At 36.4% G+C, this 25,342-nt stretch overlaps 1 pseudogene; it reads right to left on the bottom strand.

Moving 5' to 3' along the window:
• The window catches only part of LOC122814284, a 1,664,844-nt pseudogene that overhangs the window by 392,669 nt on the left and 1,246,833 nt on the right, over positions 1-25,342 (bottom strand).

Genomic DNA, 25,342 nt, shown 5'->3' with positions numbered 1-25,342 from the left:
TACACCACCAGTGCAGCTTACTTCTAAGTTAATGCTGAAATTTTCTCACATGCAGTCTATCATTATTCAGCTAAGGTGATGTTTGCACATACCTGACCCAAAAAAAGAAAATGGGTCTAGTCACCATCAGGGGCTGCAGTACCATCCATTGGAACAGGTTTATCCCCCACCCTCATAGTGACCTTCACCCAGTGGGTGAGCTATATAAATAACTGTTTGTCTGTTTCCATGCAGCTTCTGCATATTTATCTAATTTTTGTTTGGTCATTTATTATATCACCCCCCACCCCCCACAGCATCCAGTCCAGACTGAGAAACAATACTTCTAGAATGAATTTCACCAAGACAGCTGTAAAATGCCTGTTATAAAGAAAACAAATTCAATTTATCAATTTATCTTTACTAATAAATCAACACAAGGAACCTAGACAGATAATTTATAAACAGCCATGTAACTGCTCGTATGACCTTTGCATGAGTCAGTCATCCAGATAAAGACACCTGCCAATGTTAGTCTGCTCAAACAGTGTGATTGTTGGAGCCAGACATTTGATAAAAATTCTGAGCACTTTTGCTCGGCTAAAAGGGAGAATGGCAAACAAGTAAAGCTGTTCCCTATCTTGAAGCCAAAGATGCCTTTTGTGGGCTCTTAAAACTGGAACATGTGAGTAGGTAACATTTACGTTAAGACTACTCATCCATCTTTATCTGGAAAGGAAGTGACATGAGGGCTGCAATATTGCAGTTCTGAACTTTTTCACCATTACATTCTTGCTGAGACTGGAAAGGTCCAAGACCATCTTCATCAGACAAGTTTTTCTTTGACAGGCAAAAAATCTCTATCCCTAATGTGTCTTTTGTTTCTTTCCTTGTCTTCCTTGCTGCAGAAGCTATTTATTTTCATATTTACCTTTTCTGCTCCACTTCTTAATACATAGTTGTGTGACTTTTTTTTTACCCCATCTTTTGTCTTAATTATTGATTCATTACTTCTTTTTTCTTGCACTTTCTGCACATTATTATTAATAATAATAATAAATTCAGTCATACACACTACCAAACATTATTTTTATCTATGATAAAATGCAGTGCATCCGATTTTTTACCTTTTATACTACATTGAATTTTCTTAAACAATATACCAATTCTTTTTACTGCATTCAGACTACTTCTGATATTTTTTCAAAACAGTGTGGTTTGTCTTCATGCAGTTCTGTATTATAAGCCTTTGTCAATTGGTCTTTGTGCTTTCCTTCTTTTCTGTGCATATAGATAAATTCATTTACTATCTTGTTATGGAGTTCTATCTACTATTTTTACTTTGATTTATAAAATAATTAAGTATCTTGGTAATGTTTCCATTATTGAACAAATTCTTCTGGCACTTACATTACGTATCTCAGGTCCACCCTGTGTTCTTGGCACTTTTTCTAGCTTTACAAACATAGTTGCAAGATGAAAAAAATCCTCTAGCTATAAATTCTGTCATTGCTTCACAATAGTCATTTGATAAATCATAATCAATTTTGGGGTTTAACACACCTCATTCATACATAGACTTATGTTTCCTGTTTCATTCAAATATAATTCATGTAATATTTCTTTCATACAATTCACTTTGCAATGTTTCTGTTTTTTATTTTACATTTAAAACCACCAGTCTGTATTATCATCGTGTCTCCTACAGAAAAAAATCTTACATATTTAAACAATTCCTTCCCACTATCCATGTCAATTTATACATAAAGTGAGCAAATCCTTATTATTTAATTTATGGCTTTATAAATCTCTACAAAATAAATTAATACAACAATTTTCTTCATTCCTCACTTGAATCTGATTGCCTTCCATTTCTCATTATGCATAATTAATATCTCAACATATTTGTAGGCTTAAGTATCACTTCATTTTTTATAAGATTTCCCTGGTTTACTCTCTATATATATATTTACATACCTAACATCTTGCAAGCAAATTGCATTTGCTTCATGTTTCCGAAACTGACACAGAACTCCTAATCTCATTTAGAATAATTTCATGGCATTCACATTTAACACTAATGTATTATTAGTTAAGGCAGCTGTTCTTCCGCCCCTTGTAGGCTGTCTATTTTCCATTTTTATTTAAGGTTTTAGCTGTGGATTTCTCTGTTTCATCTTGTATTTGCCAGTCCTATTATCATTTTATTTTATTGTCAGAGATTAATTCATAAATAACGGGCCATGTATTGGGTAGTCATGGCCTAGTACTAAAAGAGAGATAGAAACAAGAGACAGCAACCTAATTAGCAGCACAACATCTTATGCATGGCTGCAACTTTCATTTTTTAACGTCAGAGTAGCTATGTCATTTACTTTGATAATTGTCATTATTGTTTATTCCTCTATATTATTATACATTTTGATTCATTTATTATAAATATCCTTTCATAATACTCTCAACTGTTTGTAAATATGCAATTTATATTCAACTTTTTAACAATGAGGTGATGCAGGGTTCTGCCCTTAAATGAGATCATTGGGGAAAAGCTACCTCCCATGCACACCCATAAACATTCCAAAGGGGTTCTGTTTGGTTCCAACCACATGCCATTTACTGAACTGGCTGCTAATGAATTAAACCAAGTACATATTACTAATGGACATGTTTTCAGGTTGTTCTAACACATCTTCAATGTGCAATAGCACGTTTCTGGTTTAAAGTTATGATTCATGAAAAACTGCAGCGACATAATTTGGTTAATCCATAATATGTGTTTCAATGCAATGCACTCAAACTGTTTTGTAAAGGAAAATCAGCAAGTACCATTAAGAAAATGGAAAATTAGTGTAAATAATCTGTACCTCTGCAGTTCCAGGTATTTGAAGGCGAGCTGCTTTTAAAGTTGTATCTTTTCTAAAGTTTGCCATCATGTATATTCTTCCACTAGGGGTCCACACATAAATGTCTGGTTCTGATGTTTGCCATGTGATCACAAAGAAAGTATAATTTCCAACTGATTTATCTATCGACACTGTGCCATTAAACCATTCTTTTGTTTAACAGTGAGGCTATTGCTTTCAAGCTGTAAATGTAGAAATAACATGTATTTTATCCATTCATTTAGCTCAACCAGCAAAAAAAAAAAAAGAAAGAAAAAAAAAAGAATAAATAAATAAAAATAAAACAAAATAAAATAAAAAAAATAAAAAGTTGTCTAAATTTATTCACAAACCTGAATGGACTGTTGGTACAGATTACCATTTGAAGATGATATTCCAGTAAAAGCATCAATTAAACCATTAGAGTCAAAGCTATCTGTGGCATAGAACTTAAGCCCACCTACAGACAAATAAAAATAAGATAATTACAGCATATGCAATATTTTAAAATAGACATTCATTACTTCAAATGTCAAGTAATTGTGCATAAAAGCAAACAGGTCCAAGTAGCCATAAAATAAATTATGCTAAACTAAGTTGCAGTTTTGTGAATATCTTGGGTATGAGAGTACAATTTTACTTGCTGGAAGACATGTAGCAGAGATGCATAATGAAATATTCAGAGCTTTTGTAATTAATCTTGTGTTATACCAATATCCATTGTACATATATGGATCCTTAGAGGATCCAGGTTAGCCGGGTGTAGAGTTAAACTGCTGTGGAGTCCTAGATTTCATATGAAAATTTATTTTATTAGAAAGTTAAATTTACTAATCAAACATTAGTACCCTAGTATAGATAAATAACTTTATATTATAATAATTGGATGAATTGTTTCATCTGTGGTTATTCAGAAATACATTAGTTCAAGTTGTCAAAAGAACCTGCTGATTTTTAAAACTTTTTATGAAATACTGATGGTTTCCTCTCTGCAACCAGTTTCCATAAAAAATATTAAAAGTTTGAATAAAAGAAATAAAAAAAATCACTAATATCTTCCAATTGTGAGAGTTCTTAATGGAAGTTTCCTCCTTGCTTGTGTTGTTGTTTAATTATTTACTTAGCTGCATATTGTTATAGCCTCAGTATTATTTGGAGCAATACATAACAAATCACATCAGTTGGTCTGCTAAGAGAAGCCCTCAGGATGATCAGATCTAAAGCTTCTGATACTTTGATACCATTTACTGGAATATTGAGAAAGCCTGAACTAAAACACAAAAACTGAACCAGCCATGTATAGGATGTCAGAAACTGAGTCGCTAAAATAATCTAAGCAATATTTAACAAAACTGTTGTGCAATGAAAAAAGAAAGACTGGTAAGACTGGGCGTGTTTATACTAGAGTTTCAGAAACAGAGACACATACTTGTTATGGAAATTTAAAGAATTAATGACTAAATCCCTAAATAGGCCATGGTGGTGTAGAGGTTAGCATTGTTGCCTCACAGCAAGAGGTTCTCCTGTTTGACTCTCGGCTGGAGCGCCTTCTGTGTGGAGTCTACATGTCCTCCCCATGGTCGATGACATTTAAAGACATGCAGATAGGTGTGTGTGTGAATGGGTGTGCCTTCTTTGCGGGTTGGGCATCAGGCTGGCAACTCGGCACTGTAAAAACCTACTGCCAATCATTAGCAGACCGGAGTTCTGCTGTGGCGACCCCTAACTGCGAAAAGCCGAAAGACACAACAACAATGATTAAATCCCTAAAGAAATTATCAAGACTGCGATTAACACATAACAGCACTTCTTACAATAATTATTGTCTTTAAAGACGTGACAGAGGGATGGAATAAGAGGCAGAAGTTTAGTTGAGAAAGGCTGTTAGACAATGGAACAGCCCATCATAATATGTTTGAACAGAATGACAAGTTGAATAAATTTCAAAGTGAAGTTGAATTAATACATAAGTTATGGAAAATGTAAATTAGGCTAGCTGTCATATAGGTATATGAGTGGTCAACCTTGTCTGTTTCAGAAAGAAACTGAACTGAACTGGATGATACAGAAAGTAATTCCTAACTTTAAAGATGAAAGTAATTTCTGGGGTCTTTCTCAATCTCTCTCTGCCTTTCTCTTCCCTTCTTCTGTTACACTGACTCTTATCCTGACATGAAAATTCAAAAATAACAAAAAAAAATGCATAAATGAATAAATAAAGAAATAAGTTTAAAATGTATTGCATGGAACACATTAATTTTGTTATGTAATGTGGATCTTTAAATGGCACAAATTGTTGATGTTTACTAATTTTGGTTTAACAATAAAAAAACCCATAGACATAGGAAGTATATAAAATGGGGTCTAGGATGCATGCAGTAGGTGCGATACATAGATGGTTATGTTGTTTAATAGGCCTATAACTAAAACTATATTATGTGATAAACCAAGAACGCAATAAAGTTCTAGTGAAGAAAATGCCACGGCCCAGCTAGTAGTAAATCCTTTATTTAAACACACAATACAACGGGTTAAGCGCTTTCATCTGCAAAATGGTAGACTTCATCAGAACAATTATATCATATATACTCTAAAAAAGCCCACCAATTATTAACTTAATCATCTATTCATCTCTGAAGTGAATATTACGTTCCACAATACATATTTAACATACTCTTGCATTAAAACAAGTAAACATAACCATATTAAATATACTCATTGTACAATTACTTACTATATATTTTTAAAAATAAAATATCAAAATTACAAAAAATTGCAAAAAATTTGTGCCTATATGATACAATATAGTGCTGATGACAATGCTATCTGCCTAATTAGAATAATAAATAAGAACCTCTAAAATTTGATAAAACAACATTATTGGATAACCAATTAATGTAATAAAAAACTTTTTATAAATGTCAATAAAATTAGTTGTTTATAATAAATATCAACATGCAAGAAAAATCCTAAAAAAGTGAGGCTAAACAATATATCCAGAAGGGGTATTTATACTCTAATATTTAACTTCTTATAAGGGGTTTAGTAGATATGTGGTCATTTAATCCTGGGGGGGTGGCTGCATTTAATCTGATTTGCCACCTAATTTCCCTTTCTGCCACCATAGCTTTAATGTTACCTCCCCTTGGATTCTGTTTTACCACTTCCAGGATGCCAAATAGGAACGAACCACATCCAGGATTACTGTTTAGATGTCTATATAAAGCATTGTTGGTATCTTTTTTCCTAATGCAATATAGGTGGTCATATATTCTATCCTTAAGCTTAAGGTTTATCAGGTTGTGGCGAGTTCTAGTTTTTACTTTTAAAACTATAATATACCATGGCCCCCCATTAATATTCCAAAATGTGCACGCTGATTGGCCAGCGTGCACATTGTAAATCGACTTATACTAATGGAAAAAGATCCGGTCGCCCAGACTTTTTCCATTAGTATAAGTCTTTTTCTAAAACACTGTCTCGCTATGTTAAAAGAGTTTAACATAGTGATACAGGTTTAAAAAAAGCAACAAAGATCTCCGTTGCTTTTTTAAAAGTTGTCTCGCTATGTTAAACTCCTTTAACATAGCGACACAGTGTTTAAAAGGCAACGGAGATCTTGCTTTCTCCGTTGCTTTTTTTTAAACCTGTCTCGCTATGTTAAATGGGTTTAACATAGCGAGACAGCTTTAAAATAAGCAACGGAGATCTCCGTTGCTTATTTTAAAGCTGTCTCGCTATGTTAAACCCATTTAACATAGCGAGACAGGTTTAAAAAAAAAAAGCAACGGAGAAAGCAAGATCTCTGTTGCTTTTTACTGTTTCTCTATGTTAAATGGGTTTAACATAGAGAGAGAGCTTTAAAATAAGCAACGGACATCTCCATTGCTTATTTTAAAGCTGTCTCGCTATGTTAAACCCATTTAACATAGCAAAACAGTAAAAAAAGCAATGGAGATCTTGCTTTCTCCGTTGCTTTTGCCCACAGCTCTGATGTACTGTGCAGGCATGCACAGTACATCAGAACTGCCGTGGATGCCAGACAGCTGCGGAAGGGCAGCAAAGAGGCATTATACAATGCCATTATTTAAGAAAAGTAATAGTTTCTTTTCTTAAATAATGTCATAGTATAATAGCAATAACCCACTTCTGGGTGTGGGTAATGCTGGATTTACCCATGGTTGGCTTTGTTTGGTCCCTCGGGCTTCGCCCTCGGGACCAAACCACGCCAACCATGGGTAAATCCAGCATTACCCACACCCAGGCGTGGGTTATTGCTATAGTACAAAATGGAATCAGCCCTTCTGAAATCACTGTAACATGAGCAGCTTTCCAATACAATACTGTAAACACATCTATTTAGAAAGTCATCCTCAAATAACAGACTGCTTTTTTCTTTACTTTTCAGATCTTTCTTTTGAACACAGGTTAAGATTTTCATAGAGACAATATAATTACTTGTGGGCCAAGAGGGGAAAAGCCATAACATTTCTTAAATATTCATCTGTAAATCGTCATTTCCTGAATCTTTATTTGTTTTCTTTAGATTCAACAAAATTGTCATATTGTGTTCACATTCTGGCCCCCCAATCATTTCTTTCAAGCTCCTTATTTTACTACAGGAGTAAGGTTGTCACTAGATTTCTTTGTGGAAGTGACAAGCCTGCAACGATGCATACAAAGTAGTGATTTGGAGAAGTTTAGTACATCACCCTTTTTTAGGGGGGGGGTGTTTCAATTCCCATCTTACTGCTTTTTCATCATGACATTTTTCATGTTGACATTACTGAAAGTAATATATATAATAGAATTACATTAATGTCAGTACTTTAGCTGGCAATATTTTAAAGAAACATTTACACTAAAATCTTCTTATATACAGAAATGCATATATAATAACATAGCAAGGTAGCTCCAGTAGTACAGATATAAAAGCAACATAATGGAAATCCTGTAAGACAGCATGCCTCATTTTTCATGTGATGATGTGTCTCAAAAGTAACCTGTTACTATTTAAGAGGAGACAGGTCCTGGATGGCAGAAGACAATGGGGAGTCCAAAAGAGTCTGAACCATTTATTTGTAGAAGTGCTTGAAGTGAAGAGAGGCTGTCCAAGGCTGAAGCAATCATATCTGAAGTGGGAGTCCACTGTAATATGTACATTTACTAGGGGAAAGCTCTAATAAAGATAATTTGAAGGTTATCTGTGCTGTACCAGAGGGATGTTTTAGAATAATGATGAACATTGCTCCAAACTCTTTTGTATTCTGACAATTACTGAAAACTGGCTAAAGCCCAACATAAAGGACATTGAAATACTTCCCCTGGGAATAACACCATACACGCTGACCAAGCACTTAAAAAGCTAGAGGAAGAGCCATCCTGTACTCCAAGTTATACAAACTAAATATTTTCAGCAATAGTATTCACAAACTCTGCAATGCCAAAGCACTCATTTTATATCTCAAATAAAAAAATAAAAAAACGACTTTGTCTCATTGCTCTCTATAATCCTCCTGGAAAGAAGATACCATTTGGAAGATATCCTATACTGGATATCCAATACCATTCCTAATGGAAAAAAAAAAAAAAAAAAAAAAAATATATATATATATATATATATATATATATATATATAGATTGGGAGACATGAATATTGAATAGCAAAATATTACCACCAACGTTTCCATTTTGAGTATTAATACATATAGCCTTACACAGCTAATCATCCTATCCACTAGATATAACACAACTTATGCCAAGACCTCCATTCCAGCAGACAGGATAAGGATTTCTGACCCTCACAAATACACTACCTCAGGAACTCTTGCAGGTTTCCTTAGTTACTATCTTTTGACTTATACTCACAAATGAATCACCCATCATGTTAAACAACACAACTACAAATTTCAGTCCAGGCACCTTTAGATCAGCACTAGAACCCATCAGCTGATCTAATCTAAAAGTCCTCTTACTGGATGTGGCAGCACTCACTTTTCACATGATATTCTGAAGTATTCTAAATAACTCAGCCCACCTCAGAAGAAAACAGTTAAAACCAGCCATGGCTATCAAACAATACTAGAAATCTTATGCAGAACATCAATAAGGCCTGGAAAACGACAATGAATAAAACATCAATTTTCTGTGGAGTTTAGAGAATTCCAAAATAACAGGTAAACAGTGGGAAAAAACAATATTACAGTCTGCATAACTGCCATAGACATAGTCCCAAAAATGCTGGTCCCCCAGCAAAAACTTAATCTACCCAAGCATAAAAAAAAAGCAATTCAAATCCTTCACCTAACTTATCCCCTCTAAAACCTGCAAGTGCAGTTTAATACCCACTTCATATACAGTATAGCCACTTCCGTTAGCAAAAAAAAACCTAACATCCATAATGCCCCTAACCTACCCAAACCCTTCCCCACTACTACACCTCCTATCAGCATAAAAGCTGTCCCTACATCATATATAAAAATACTTCACATTCTCAAACCAAGCTGATAACCTCCTACCTGAAATTTTCAAGACAGTGCTATACCATACACAGTATCAGTCCTTGTATATGGGTCAATACAAGAATCATATGTTCCATCCTTCTAGGAGAAGTCACATATAATGATACTGCATAAAGGGAGGATATCAACATAAATACCCAGCTTTAGACACATCACCATCCTATCCTCCTCTAAGAAATATTGGGGAAAAAAAGTATCCACAAGCAACTTTTCCAATACCTTCTTCAATAACAACGCTTGAAATACCTACACAACATGGCTTCCACCTAGCCTATAGCACTACCCCTGCCATCATATCCTCCCTAGACACCATCAACAAAGCTAGTGAGAGTGGTAAATTTGTATCTTCTTTATTCCTAGACCTATCTAAGGCCTTTGAGAGTGTCTCACACAGCAAACTCACATGAACTGTCTTCCCTTGGCCTGTTACTCTCTACTTATCTGACAGACAGCAATCTGCTAAATGGCTCTGCAAAATATCACTTTTTCTGCTAGATACCACAAATGAACCATAAGTATCTTTTCTTGGTCCCCTGCTGTTTAATACATTCACCAAAAATATCTACACATCTTCCCAACAAGTCTCTCTCATATAGTACACAGAGGACTCTCTTGCATTTGCTCCTCAAGTAGCCCAAACCCATCTTCAACAAATAAGACAAGAAGTCATTGTATCCACTGAAAGCTGTCTTCAACATGCTCAGCTATTGCTCACTCCTAAGACAGCTAAACTATTTTTTTTTCCAAACTCACATAGCTTTGACAAAGTAACTTCAAAATCACCTTTGTAAACAACAGTGACATTAAAGTAGTATCTCATACTAAATTGCTTGGCATGACCATAGATGACAGCCTAAAATCTGACCTACATATTCTAAATGCAATTGCAAAAACACACCAAATATTATCAATGCTCTATAGAGCAAAAAATGTCCTCAGAACCAATACCAAAGTAACCCTGGATAATACTTACCTACTACCATCATTTCTATATGGATTACCCATACTTACAAGCTTCCAAACCCCTCTAAAAAAAACTAAACTGGAGAAATATTGTAGCCAAATTGCATGCTTTGCTGGGAAAAAAAGCCACCACAGTATCTCACTAACAAATTAGTTAGAAGTAACTCACCGTTTTATATATATATATATATATATATATATATATATATATATATATATATATATATATATATTCATTTAATCACATCATAAACAATAATAAAACAATCCTTCTGCTCAGCTCTTAGTACAATTATCCACAATTGCACCCCAGAATAAGTCTTAAGACCCAATAATAAACAACTCCAATACCAAAAAATCTGCAGAACACCCCTTATACTTTAACTCAGTTAAAAAAAAAATACAGGACCTCACTCCCTATAAAAGTTAGGCCATCACCCATCCTCCACATGTTCAAACCTTCTTTACAAACATTCATAACTAATTCCTTGTTGTTCTTATGCTCCACACCAGGCTGGTTCCATCCTATAATCCATTGTTCTCTTTCACCCCACCTTCGTCTTCTAATCACAGTTTTATCTCTCACTACACCTTCTTGAATTCATCAACTCAACTGATTTGCTCCAGAAATAATTATTTTTCATTTTTCTGACCTACCATGTTCTGTTCTACTACTGAAAACCTTACTCACTCAGTATCCTACCAAAGTAATCATTATAGCAATAACCCACGCCTGGGTGTGGGTAATGCTGGATTTACCCACAGTTGGCATGGTTTGGTCCCGAGGGCGAAGCCCGAGGGACCAAACAAAGCCAACCATGGGTAAATACAGCATTACCCACACCCAGAAGTGGGTTATTGCTATTATACTATGACATTATTTAAGAAAAGAAACAATTACTTTTCTTAAATAATGGCATAGTATAATGCCTGTTTGCTGCCCTTCCACAGCTGTCTGGCATCCGCGGCAGTTCTGATGTACTGTGCATGCCTGCGCAGTACATCAGAACTGTGGGCAAAAGCAACGGAGAAAGCAAGATCTCTGTTGCTTTTTTTACTGTTTCGCTATGTTAAATGGGTTTAACATAGCGAGACAGTTTTAAAATAAGTACGGAGTTGTCCGTTGCTTATTTTAAATTATACCATGACCCCCCCCAAAACGTGCACGCTGATTGGCCAGCGTGCACATTGTAAATCGAGTTATACTAATGGAAAAAGGTCCGGTCGCCCGGACTTTTTTCCATTAGTATAACTCTACTTTTAAAACACTGTCTCGCTATGTTAAATGGGTTTAACATAGCGGGACAGCTTTAAAATAAGCAACGGAGATCTCCGTTGCTTATTTTAAAGCTGTCTCACTATGCTAAACCCATTTAACATAGTGAGACAGGTTTTAAAAAAAAAGTAACGGAGAAAGCAAGATCTCCATTGCTTTTTTTACTGTTTCGCTATGTTAAATGGGTTTAACATAGCGAGACAGTTTTAAAATAAGCAACGGACATCTCCGTTGCTTATTTTAAAACTGTCTCGCTATGTTAAACCCATTTAACATAGCGAAAATAGTAAAAAAAAGCAACGGAGATCTTGCTTTCTTCATTGCTTTTGCCCACAGCTCTGATGTACTGCGCAGGCGCGCAGTACATCAGAACTGCCGCGGATGCCAGACATCTGCCGAAGGGCAGTAAACAGGCATTATACTATGCCATTATTTAAGAAAAGTAATAGTTTCTATTCTTAAATAATGTCATGGTATAATAGCAATAACCCACTTCTGGGTGTGGGTAATGCTGTATTTACCCACGGTTGGCTTTGTTTGGTCCCTCGGGCTTTGCCCTCGGGACCAAACCACGCCAACCGTGGGTAAATCCAGCATTACCCACACCCAGGTGAGGGTTATTGCTATAACTGTCTCGCTATGTTAAACCCATTTAACATAGCGAAACAGTAAAAAAAGCAACGGAGATCTTGCTTTCTCCATTGCTTTTTTTTTAAAACCTGTCTTGCTATGTTAAATGGGTTTAGCATAGCGAGACAGCTTTAAAATAAGCAACGGAGATCTCCGTTGCTTATTTTAAAGCTGTCTCGCTATGTTAAACCCATTTAACATAGCGAGACAGTGTTTTAAAAACAGACTTATACTAATGGAAAAAAGTCCGGGTGACCGGACCTTTTTCCATTAGTATAACTCGATTTACAATGTGCACGCTGGCCAATCAGCGTGCACGTTTTGGAATATTAATGGGGGTCATGGTATAATTGTAAATATTTCTTTCTCTATTAAGATTTTATACGCATTCTTTCTGTTCTCCTGTATACACATTCCTTTCTTTACTAATGTGTCCTCACTCTGTCTCATCTCTGACAACCTTTGGTGTCTTAGTAATAACCCTTTTTTTACCTAATCACTGTCTCTTTGTCTCTTTTGAATTAATGTATTTTTTCCCTTATTATTTTGCCTTTGCTTCCACCTTTCTTTCTCCACTTTTTGTAATTTAAACACATTAAGCTTTGTTCTCTCACTAGAAAATCTTACTATTTCTTTGGTTGTATTATTTTCTATTGTATTACAGTTGTGAATATGACAACTTTTACAATTCTCATTTTATATTGTACTTGTAAGCATGGCAATCCATATCAAATGTGTACATTTGCTATATTTTACTGCTTTGCTTTCGTGTAATATGTTCATGCTTTTCTCCCTGGGTTACAACTGAAAACAGGTCAGACTTCCCAGTTAAACAAATGTCAATAAACAAAATAAATAATTTGTAACAAACTTCACAGACTACACTTGTTGATATACTTGCCACTTATCTAGCTTCAGTTGCTTGCCAAACTCTTTAGATTGTAGCCTTGCATTGCTAGCTGACAATCCCCTGCACATGTGTAAGTCTCAACCTGCTACTTCCCACCAGTCAGTAATTCCCAGCCACCCCCATATCATTACATAAATGTCTACCTCTCCACGCCTCATGTCTACTCCTTTCCCTCACCATCTTAAAGAAACCGACCCACTTCAGTACACATCCTATATAAACATACCCTTGCTGGCATATTTATCGTCTCATTATTACATTCCACTGCTTATTCAGCCTTAGACTCTCGTTCCCATCCAAGAATCTTCTGTCTAACCCATCATTCAAATATGTACACGATCCTTAATTTACATTCATTACTTGCTCCTCTAACATACATTATGTAACATCCTGCCATAGACAACCAGACAGAAAACGTATCACACAAAAACTACACATGTAAGCACATAACCTTCCCATATAACACCACAACAAAAACAGTGTAATACAATAAAAAGACCTTAACTTACAATGATATCTGCATTTATTCCAAACACAAAATCACAAATCAGATCTTCTTATTTCATCTCCTCCTCCTCTGTGGCAATAGCCATCCTAATCCCAATCATACAATATCCTCTTCCCTCAGTATTCTTAAAACTATGCCTCACACCCTCTCAAAGTCTGTAATTCTAGAAGCATACAGAATAAGCTAGACCAGTTACACACTTGGATCACCTCCAAAAAACCTAATATTCTTACAATCACAGAATTCTGGCTCATACCACCCATCCCTGGTGAAGCTATACTACCACTTGACTATGGCCACATTAGTAAAAAACAGAGTAAAAAAGGGGAGGTGGCATCCTAACACTTTATAATAACAACCTGTAAGTATTACCAAGTACCCTGACACTAAAGGATTTCAGAGATGCATCAAAGAAACTCTAGTTTTAAGTGCAAGGTGATTTTTATCATAAAATATATTGTGTCTGGGATTTATAAACATGGTGCTGGGTGTGGTTGTGCAGTATTATTGTTTAGGATTTCATCACATGGGCATCTAACAACTTAGAAGATAATGCATCACACATTGTCTTTGGATTCTTGCACCCTCCTATAGCCATTAATCAACATTGCATTATTCACTATTCATCAATGAATCCCAGTCTAAGATTTTTAGATGTATGGGTTTTCATTATGAAAGCAATTATTTTTCTTTGAAAACATTTTTGAAATTTTTTTTCTCTCTATTTGGATGATGTTTTATTTATACGATTTTGACAATATTTAAATATATGTTTATGATTTAAATGAAGATATTTACCCGTTTGAATAACAATTTTACTTAAAAGTATATGGAAATGAAATTTGCACGTTAAATGTTTTTGTCTGATATGTAAAATATTCATTAACTGGTATTGCTTAAAACCAGTGTGGTATAGTCAGAAATTTCAGAGAAAGCATTAAGCAAAGGTGCTAAAGGCAAAATTCTGTTTATTCCATAATCAACAGAGGAGCGCAATAAATGTTATTTGCAGCTGTTCATGGCACTACTGTTGCTTACACTTGTGATGATTACCACCATCTTTTATGTTGTATAGTATGAGTTCCGCCATTTCATGACTGTGTTATAGTTCTTAGTTTTTTTTTCAGTCATCTGCTTTATGCCTTTAGAACCAATTGCAGGTCTGTCCTGTAATAACAGTAGATAATAAAAGTAAATTCTGATGTCAGTAATTATGCAGCTAGACTCACAGGACGCTGATGAAAATAAGCAAAACTGAGGGAGAAATAAATAGTTTCTGCATTTCAGTTTTCTAGCAGTGACTGTGGACATTTTGAGGAAAAGAATTTTATTTCAGCAAGCCTGAACACTGTTAATAGCATTAGTGGCTTCAGGCGCTTTACTTTAGATTTTTTACTAGAACACTTAACTTGAAACCACTGCTTGGGGATTCTTTTTTTTTCCAAGCACCTTTATTGAATTATCATTTGTGACATAGGCAAATTTACATTAATATAAAAGTAAAAGTAATCAAGTATACTAACATAACAAACATTATACTTCACATATATTGCTATATATCATATAACCTACGCAATATTACACAAATTATTCAATTCTTACTTTTTTTAAACAAGAAACATCTTCATTGAACCATCACTTACTACATATGCAATGTGACGCCTGTGCCCTGGCCCAGAAATCAAGGAGCCTCAATCCTCACCACTAACACCAGAGAGTATGTCTCCTATATGAGGAAAGGATAAAAAAGACACACAGTAAAGTACAATTTCCCTTAAGTGCACACAGAGATCACAGTCAGTCTGGCGCTGGTTGCTCCCTTGCTCTCCAGGTCCCCAATAAGACTCCCCACTGGCACAGCTATAGGGTCCAGATCTCAGCCTCGCTGACAAGCTAACCTGCAGTACCCTCTCTGTCCAACCAGTGCTTCGTGTCCCTGCCCAAGTAGCTGACACACACACACTTTGAGATAAGAAATTTCACAACTTCACAACCACCCCTGGGAAAAGGCTGATACAGATTCTTCATCTGTGCCCCTATACCCAGACAACACAGTAGTAATCACTGCCACCATCAGCTAATACTTATCAACTACTAAAAGGCCCTTAAAAGGGTGTCCAATTATTACTGTGCAATGTTATTATCCACTTGGTAGTATGACTAATCAGTCAAGGCTTAATTTGGAGTGACTTAGACAGTAAACTCTATAAATATGTAATGTACTCTAGAGCATAATTTATCTTTACATAAAACCGTCACAGTTGAAAGTGTTTAAAATATTTAATAATAAATAATAAAAACATAAGACAAAATTACTACAATGCTACTCAAGAGACAGAGATCACACAGAAATAAGTAAAACAATACAGTAGGAAAGATCTGATTTCAAAGAAGAATACTTAGTCTAATCTTTTCTAGCTTTAACTATTCCTAAAAGAAATCACAGTGCTAAAACATACATGTGAGCAGAGGCAGTGCTGTGAGTGAGATGATCAGACAAAAATGCTTAATAATCTCCGGTTCTCTCTTATTACATTACATCATTTCAGTCAGTTCCCATTACATCACCTTTGACACCTGGTCTGGAGTTCCCAGGCTACTAGAAACTCCATTTACATACATTTACATCTGCTTGTGTTATCTTGCAGCTGGTCAGGAAGCAAAGCAATAAAAATACATTTGCATGTTTAAATCTACCAATAATCTAGCCTCTGCCACCAAACATGGCACACTCACACAATACGCAGATGACTCGACCATCATCTGCTCTGCCCAGCCCCTACCCAAACTGCAAAAAGTCACACTGGAAGCCTTTTCCTCTGTTGAAACTTGGTTATCCGATGCCCAATTAATACTCAACCCAAACAAAACTAAACTACTCATCTTCCAACCCACCAAACATACTCAAAACAACTCTTACTTTAACATCACAGCAAAAGACAACACCACTATCTACCCAACTGAACACACCAAATTGCTAGGAGTGGAAATAGACAACAAACTAAAATTTGACATTCACATATCCATGACCATAAAAAAGTCCACAAAAAACTAAGAGCGTTATACAGAAATAAGCAACTTCTCACCAAAGCAGCAAAGATTTCAATAGCAAATTCCCACCTTATCTCCTCCTTACTTTATGCCTCTACAATATATACCAACCCAAGGCAATGCAATCTAAACAAGCTAGAGATCTGCTACAACAAAATCGCCAAATTTGCCACAGGGGCATCCTACCATAGTCACCACTGTCTCTCACTTGCTGAACTGGGCTGGCTTGAACTCCCTCACCTCCTTCAATGGTATCAACTCTCACTCGCCCACAAACTAGTAAACCATCCACTAAACGCCCCATCCCTCCAGAATCTACTCCACCCCTATTGCACCACCAGACCACTAAGATCCAGCAACAAAAATCACTTGCGGATCACTAAAGCCAGTAACTCTGCTGGTGAAGCACTATTCTCTTGCACCATAGCCAAATTATGGAACTCCCTCCCACGCACAATTACCTCCATACCATCATGCACCCACTTCAAAACTTTACTAAAAGCGCACCTAAAAACATGCTGGCTATGCCCTTGCAACTCCCACTCTAATATCACCCACCCCATCCAACCACTATCTTTCTTTCCACTCCACTAACTACCTTGATTATAGCAAGCTTAGATGCTCATAAGCATAGTACTTATTATACAGCAGGAACTTCTTATTGTGACATTTGTTAATGTCTGCTATGTGTACTTCACAGATGAAGATTCTAGTTGTCTACTGATGTTATGTTCTTCATCTGTAAATATGTTGTAAGTAATTGCTATGTAAATTGTTAAACGCTATGTAATCCAATGTAACTACTGTCTGTTTATTTTAACTGTGGAGCTTTTCTCCCCGGGCCTCCGCTGAAAATGGACCTACGTCCAGTCGGACACTCCCGGTCAACAAATCAAATAAATAAATAAATAAATAAATCTAGCAATTTAACTCTTAGTTAAAACAATAGAAAGAACGTGCTAGCCCAGACCAAATGGCTCTAAGCCCTGCAGATGAAAGGATATACAAGATGTAATTTCAGTTTCAAAGAACAGATGTGAAATGCTTGTTTACAGCAGATGGCAATGTTGCCACATTCTTGAAGTTCAATATTTTAGTATTTTCTTTCATTTAAGAAAAAAAAAAACTGTATTTTATATTTATTTCTACAAATGCCAGAATTATAAATCAAATTCTGTTTGACTAGGCTGGCATCCTTCATCCATCTCTGCCCAATCTTCACAGGCAATCATGCATTTTATAAATGAAAACAACCCACTGACACAATCCTAGTGGCAAACATTTTACGTCTTAAGCCATACTGACACACTCCCATTTGCAAACATTATACATCACTTATAATCTACCCAATATTTCTCACTCAAACATTACATAGCTTATTTAAGTCCTGCTGCCTTTTAGGCCTCATTCCTCCTTCTTTATGGTTTTAAATGCAAGTGCCTTCATACCACCTAGCCATTCATTAGTTATAGCATTTGAAAAACATGAGAAGTTTAGCTTAGATGCATATATAGTAGCTTGGAAAAAATCACATTTTGCATAAGAATGACAATTTCTCTCCAGTTTGATGAATAACATCAATAGTGTTATAAAGAAGGCAGACAGATATGGAAATGCCATAAACATACATCATGATCATTATATAAATAAAATTGTGAATGTTTACAAGAGCCTGAGATGCAGAAAATGGTTATTTTAATGAAATAAGGAAATTACATAAATGTGTCTTTGCTCTGATGTAACTACAACTGGTTTCATTTTTGATCAATTACCTACTTATTTTTGTCAGTTACCCCACTCTTCTAGTTATAGTCAACCTGCTAAAAATTCAGTAAAATATTTCACCTGCAATAAGAGGGACAGATACATCTATATATGTGTAGGTCTACTTTGTTTCATTGAAAGCTCATTTCACTAAATTTGAATTCACCCTGACCAAATCACTGAAAGCTCATATTGTCTATATTGCTTATATCATCTTCTGCAAAGAGTTAGTCCTTGGTATTGTAAGTATGTATGTCTATGGTTTAAAATGTATTGTTTTGAAGTTTCAGTGAAATATAATATAACATCAAACTCGGTGGGGGGCTATGGCCCCCACACCCACCAATGGTCTCCCTTAACTGTATATACTAACTCCAGCATCCAAGGTCATATACCTTTTACTTGCTTCACAGTACTCTACACAGTGTCAGTACTTCATTTCAGTGAAATGAGATTCCGTGAAATGAGTTTTCAGTAATTTGAGCTTTCAGTGATTTGGTCAGGGTGAATTCAAATTCAAATTTAGTGAAATGAGCTTTCAATGAAACAAAGTAGACCCATATACATATATATATATATATATATATATATATATATATATATATATATATATATATATATACACACACACACACACACACACACACACACACACACACACACACACAATGTACATGCACACATATCTACCTATTTATCTAGCGGAATGCTACTCATACATCTACATCTATATGTATATATATGTATGTGTCTATATATATATATATATATATATATATATATATATATATATAGATATATATATAGATATATATATATAGATATATATGGGTCTACTTCAGAAGATTGACAGACCATTTGATCGACAGTTCATTTGGTCGACAACCAGTATTCAAGGCAAAAACCTGGGATTTGCCCCATCCCCAATGTTGTGTGGTATATATGGTTTAAAATGTGTAGTTTTTGCTGTATTTTTATGTTTCAAATGGAAATAGGTGAAGGGCTTCATCCCCCACACCCACCTATATATACCAATTCCAGGGGCGCACAACATTGGGGAGGGGGGCAAATCCCTGGAGGGGGGCAAATCCCTGTTAAGTGCCTTGGTCTGTTGATCTTCTGAAGTAGACCCATATATATATATATATATATATATATATATATATATATACACACACACACACACACATGTAAATATATATATATATATATATATATATATATATATATATATATATATATATATGAAATAAGACCCCAGGAGGGAGGGTACTGTGTCAATACAGAATGAAACTGGATGGAAGAGATCGTTGGATTTAGAGGTAAACCGGGGCGCGAAAAGGAAATACACGCCTCAGAATTTACATCAAGAGACACTTTCCAGATTCTGGCACCCTACCCTTTAGTACATAATATTTCTAAGTACAACCTTACTGATTCAGAATTATCCATTATTAACAAGGGTCTATCCTTTATACCTACAACAAATATGGATGTAAGTCAGGCTTTGTTATCTGTTAGGTTGTTTTCTAGACGTGTGGCACTAAAATTATTATATGATAATCGTAATAATGATATCACGAATTTACCATCTTTTAAATGTAGAAGTTTATTCTATGCATATGCTAACGCTACCACCTAGTCACGCGTTTATAACGTGCAGCATTGGATTAAATGTCAGCCCTGTGATTATTTTTTATCATTTTATTGTCTAGGTAATATATTTTAGTTAACCAAGCCTGTTAGCTTGAAGCAGCGTAGGACCTAGCGTGCTTGCAAGATCTTTATTTGCTCTTAGATCTGTTTTCCAGTAGATGGTGCTGTGTCCTAGCTTAAGATGTACACACGTCATTCCGCTGCTTGTGAATGACATCTGGAAGGCTTGATGCGGCTGTGCAGCCGTGATTATTTTTAAGGATCCAAAATATTGTGCGTATGATTTTAAAGTTTTTAATGTACTTTTATCTTCATTTTATTTAATGAAGATGCACATGGATGTAATGATTTATTTTACTGTGGAACCTGGGTGGATCGTTATATTTGTGAAAAGTATACACATTGGATTGGATGCAGCATAGTTTCCTACGACTCTTCTGCAAGTTTCGTAGGTGAGTTCCATTAGTAAAATTATATGAATGAGTAAGCATAGTGATTGGTTTTGTCAAAATGCTCTAATCCAATGAGCAACGTTTGTACTAGGTCATACATTATTTAAAACGTTTTTATTGTTGCTTTAATTGTATCTGATGAAGTGGTAGTTTACCGCGAAAGTGCTCATTTTCATTAAACATTATTTCTATTTAAGTACTTTTACGTATCCAGAACTGGATTTTTTTGCTGCCTTTGCTCTTTGGGGTTGATGTGTTAACCATGCGATAGTCGTTGCTCTCTATAAAAGTGGGATGATTTCCAGGACTGATGCTGTTTGACTTTGGATATTGAGTTCTTGGATTTAAATTGCCTGTTAAATTGACGTTTGGCCTTTACATCGATAGTTACGCTGATGCTTGGAATTGCTGCTTTGAAACTGTGAGTTCATATAAATGTATTACCAGAGCATTAGAGTATTCTAAATACCAACGTCTGGTAGTTGCTGAGGACCTGCTTCGTTTTATTCTGTATTGACACAGTACCCTCCCTCCTGGGGTCTTATTTCGTATTCTTGGGACTTTCATTGTTTGTTTTTATATATATATATATATATATATATATATATATATATATATATATATATATATATATATGGATCTACTTTACCTTACCAACACCACACTTCACCGACACACACAACACCGAACCCTAATGACCGAAACCACACAACACCGACAGCTCACAAAACCGGACACAATGACACCGACACAAACAACGTAAACTACACATCATACACAATCACATATCCACTAACCCTAACCCAAACCCTAACCCTAAGGTCCGACACTACCGCACAGTTACCCTACCCGCACCCTAACCCTAACTCACTTAACCCACCCCTACACCTAAAGGCTGTCACTATCGCACACTTAACCTACCTGCACCCTAACCCTAACTCACTTAACCCACCCCAAAACAAAATGCCCGTCACTATCGCACACTCACCCTACCCGCACTCCAAACCTTACTCACTTAACCCGTCCCTAAACTAAACTCCGTCACTATCACACACTTACCTTACCCAAACCCTACCTCCCTACCTCCAACACTACCACACACTCACCTATCCCACACCCTAACCCAAAATCCCACAATAACGCACACTTACCTGACCGCTCCTAACTCTGTCACTATTGCACACTTACCGAGTCGCGCTCACACGTTACCCTTGTCGCTCTGTCCGCTGTCAGCACATCACCTTTTCGGTAAACTTACCTGTCGGTCATTTTGTCTCCCTCTTCCGTGTGTCGGTCACCTGTGATTTTGGTAAGTTAAAGCGGACCCATATATATATATATATATATATATATATATATATATATATATATATATATATAGTACACACACACACACACACACACACACACACACACACACACACACACACATATATATATATATATATATATATATATATATATATATATATATATATACACACACAAACACATGCATGCACACATATATCTACCATCTATCTAGCTATCACTCTGTTTATAGGATGATAGGATCATAGGAGGTTACTAGGCTAATGGCTCTAGGGACCTTATAAGCCTAGCCAAGCTTTACCCTTATTTCCATGATCAACACCTATTACCCCAGTCCAAGAGGGACATAGGTGGAACCCCCTGGGTGAATTTATGGTTACTCATCCAGTTGTCCAGACTATGTTTGAAAAGGGCCAATGAGGTGCTCTGCTTGACATGAAGCAGGAGTCTGTTCCAAAGGTGTGACAACCTCTGGGAGACAAATCTGTCCCTTAGCAGGTTTTATTAATGTCACATACCAGGTTAAGGCCATTAGAGCGAGTAAACCATGTACCATTTGACTTACAGATATGCAGCACTTCCAATAAATCAGGGTCAAAGATTGCCTTATATGCAAGGCAGAGATCATCTCTGAGTAGTCTGTATGAAAAAGAATAAAGAAGCCAGTGCTTAGGCTATGATTGAAAAGAGTACCCAATGGTGTTGCTAATTCTTGTTTGAGCCCAGGTAGGACACAGCCTGGGATGTTGTCAGGTCCCATGGATGCTGTGTTTTTGACCTTAGAGAGGGTGTTTATACCCTGCTCTTTAGTGATACAAGTTAGAGAACAGCTGGTAGGAATGTCTTTGGGAAAGTATGGTAGGGCCAGGGGAGTGAAGTTTTCACAGAACCTGTCGGCTAACAGGTTAGCAACATCCACAGGCTCAGTATATGTGGTATCATTAACTACCAGTTCAGCACAAATCTGAACCTTTCCTTTTAGGTTACACATGAGGAAGCTAATTTGGATTTGTGGTTAGCTTTGGAGGTCTTAACAAGAAGTTTTATTTGTGTGTTTAAGCTGAAGAGAGAGTGTTTTCAGTCTAAGACTTGCTCCCCCTTACTCTTAGACAGCAATTTCTTCCTCTTATTGTAAAGCCTGTTAAGGGCAGCTGTCCACCTGACAGGTTTGCTCTTCCTTGAGGAGCTTGTTTTGATCCTATTAGGTACGGCTGAGTCAGTGCAGTTGTTCAGGTGTTTTATAAAGCATTTGTGCAGAACTTGGCATAGTTGCCAGTTCCATCCAAGGGGGGAGGTGCAAGTAAGCTATTTAAACCATCCTGTAAGAGGTTATAATCTGCTTTATAGAACTTTTTTAGTTTAGTTGATGTTGGGGGGGGGGGGTAGGTATGATAGTAACTTCAAATGAGACTAAGTTATAGTCAGACCTCACAAGGGAAGACCTCACAGTGGGGGTGCTACAGTAGACCCCTGTATTGGTGAGCACCAGATCCAGGATGTTGATACCTCTTGTATCAGAGAATTTTAGTGGCACCTGTAATGCCAGGTAAATGGTACTAAGGGCATGGTTAGCACCTCTAAGCACACCAGGTATATAGGCTAAGTGGAATACCTAAGGAGTCACTGAGGATCTATAGCAGTCAGATTAGGAATTATGGAAAGAATACACAGTGTGTAGAGAAATGAAGCTTGAGACATATTGGTTTGAAGAAACTTAAAGTACGTTAAGTTCTTACATGTTATAGGGTTTGGTATTCTGAAATAGTTAAAAGTACTGTTTCAAAAGTATAAATTATGTACCAGATTTAAACTGTTGCTATTACCTGGTGTCTTTACAAGAGGATAGAAAATCTTATGTCTGGAAATTAGTGTTGCACTCTGGAACTTTTGCAGCAGATGAATAAACTGTTTGGGAAAAGTAACCCTAGCTTGTTGAAAAGTCATAGCAAAAGAAAGGGTGATGCCCGATGTATAAAAAATGAATCACTGACAAATGGTAGAATTGTTATACCTGCCAAAAGAGAAAACCTTGTGCCTATACTGGCATTTGCTCTAACAATACAGACTAGATCTTTGTATTATTAATTAGTAGCTGCTTTGAAAACTCTGTAGTTATTATAGTACAGATTTGCAGCATAAGAGATTGTGTGCTAGGAAATTTCCTTGGGATAACTCTGATAACATTTTTGTGAAACAAAAACTTGTACGAGGTAGAATGACTGACAAAGACAAGAATGTTGTTGCCTTAAACCATTGAGGAAGTACATCACCTTTTAAGCAATGCTAAAGAATAGATTATGTCTCTGTAACAATTATAGGTTCATAGCATCATAGGAGGTTACTAGGCAAGTGGTCCTAGAACCTTTAAAATCTAGCCATTTTAATCTCAAGTGTCCCCATTTGTTCTTTTTTGGGTAGTTCGCAGAATGAATTTATGTACAGAGCCGGCTGTAATCAGCACTGACTACCCCATCCATGAGGGACATGGGTGCCACCACAGGAGCAAATTTACAGTCTCCCATCCAATTCTCTAGGTTGTGTTTGAATAGGGTAAGTGAGGAGTTCTGTATTACATGAATAGGAAGCCTATTCCAGAGAAGAGGTGGTCTCTGGGAGACATATCTGTCTCTCCAGCTTGATCTGTTAATGTCAAAGCTAGTTTGAGATCCCTAGATTGAGTGACTCTTGAGCCACTTGATTTGCAGATGTGCAAGATTTCCATTTGGGCAGGGTTGAAGATTGCACTATGGGCCAGGCACAAGTCACCTCTCATCAGCCTATAAGATACACAGTAAAGTAAGAAGGCTTTCAGCCTTTCATGTAGGCCATGGTTTAGAGTCCCTGTGTTTTCTTAGTGAGAAGCCTCTGAGGTCTCTCCAGCTGCTGTAGGTGTCTGGTGAGATACATGCAAAAGGGTCCATTATACTCTATTAGTGATCTGATAAGAGTCGAGTAAAGTGGAGTTATAGCATCCCTTGACCTGGATGCTATGCCCTTGCTTATGAGATGTGCTACATAGAAGGCTTTCCTTACCACTGTGAAAACCTGGCTGTCAAAGTTCAGATTGCTATCAACCTGTGTTCCCAAGTCTCACACCACTGGGTTAAAAATCATGGGGTTGCTATCAATATTGTGATTTTTAGGGAATTCCATTTTGCCAAAGGGAATAATAATGCATTTTTTGCACTTAGCTTTAGATCATGGTTTTGGCACCACTTATTTGTTTGTGTTAGCCCTTCTTGTAATATGTTGACATCATTGGGGGACTCACTGATTGCTCCCACTTTTCAATCATCAGTGAACTTGGTGAGCCAAAAGTTGTCTACTTTGGCCTGGACTTCTGAGACATAGATGCCAAACAGTAAGGGGTCTGGCACAGACCTCAGTGGTACTCCACTGGTGATGGGTCTACTGAGGGAGCTGGAGTCACCAATTTTGA

This window comes from Protopterus annectens, chromosome 10.part0 (assembly GCF_019279795.1).
Source record: "Protopterus annectens isolate FY-2018-M chromosome 10.part0, PAN1.0, whole genome shotgun sequence".
In the NCBI taxonomy this organism is placed as follows: Eukaryota; Metazoa; Chordata; order Ceratodontiformes; family Protopteridae; genus Protopterus; species Protopterus annectens.
The sequence above is the reverse complement of the archived record's forward strand: the minus strand, read 5'-3'. Positions and strand labels throughout refer to the sequence as shown.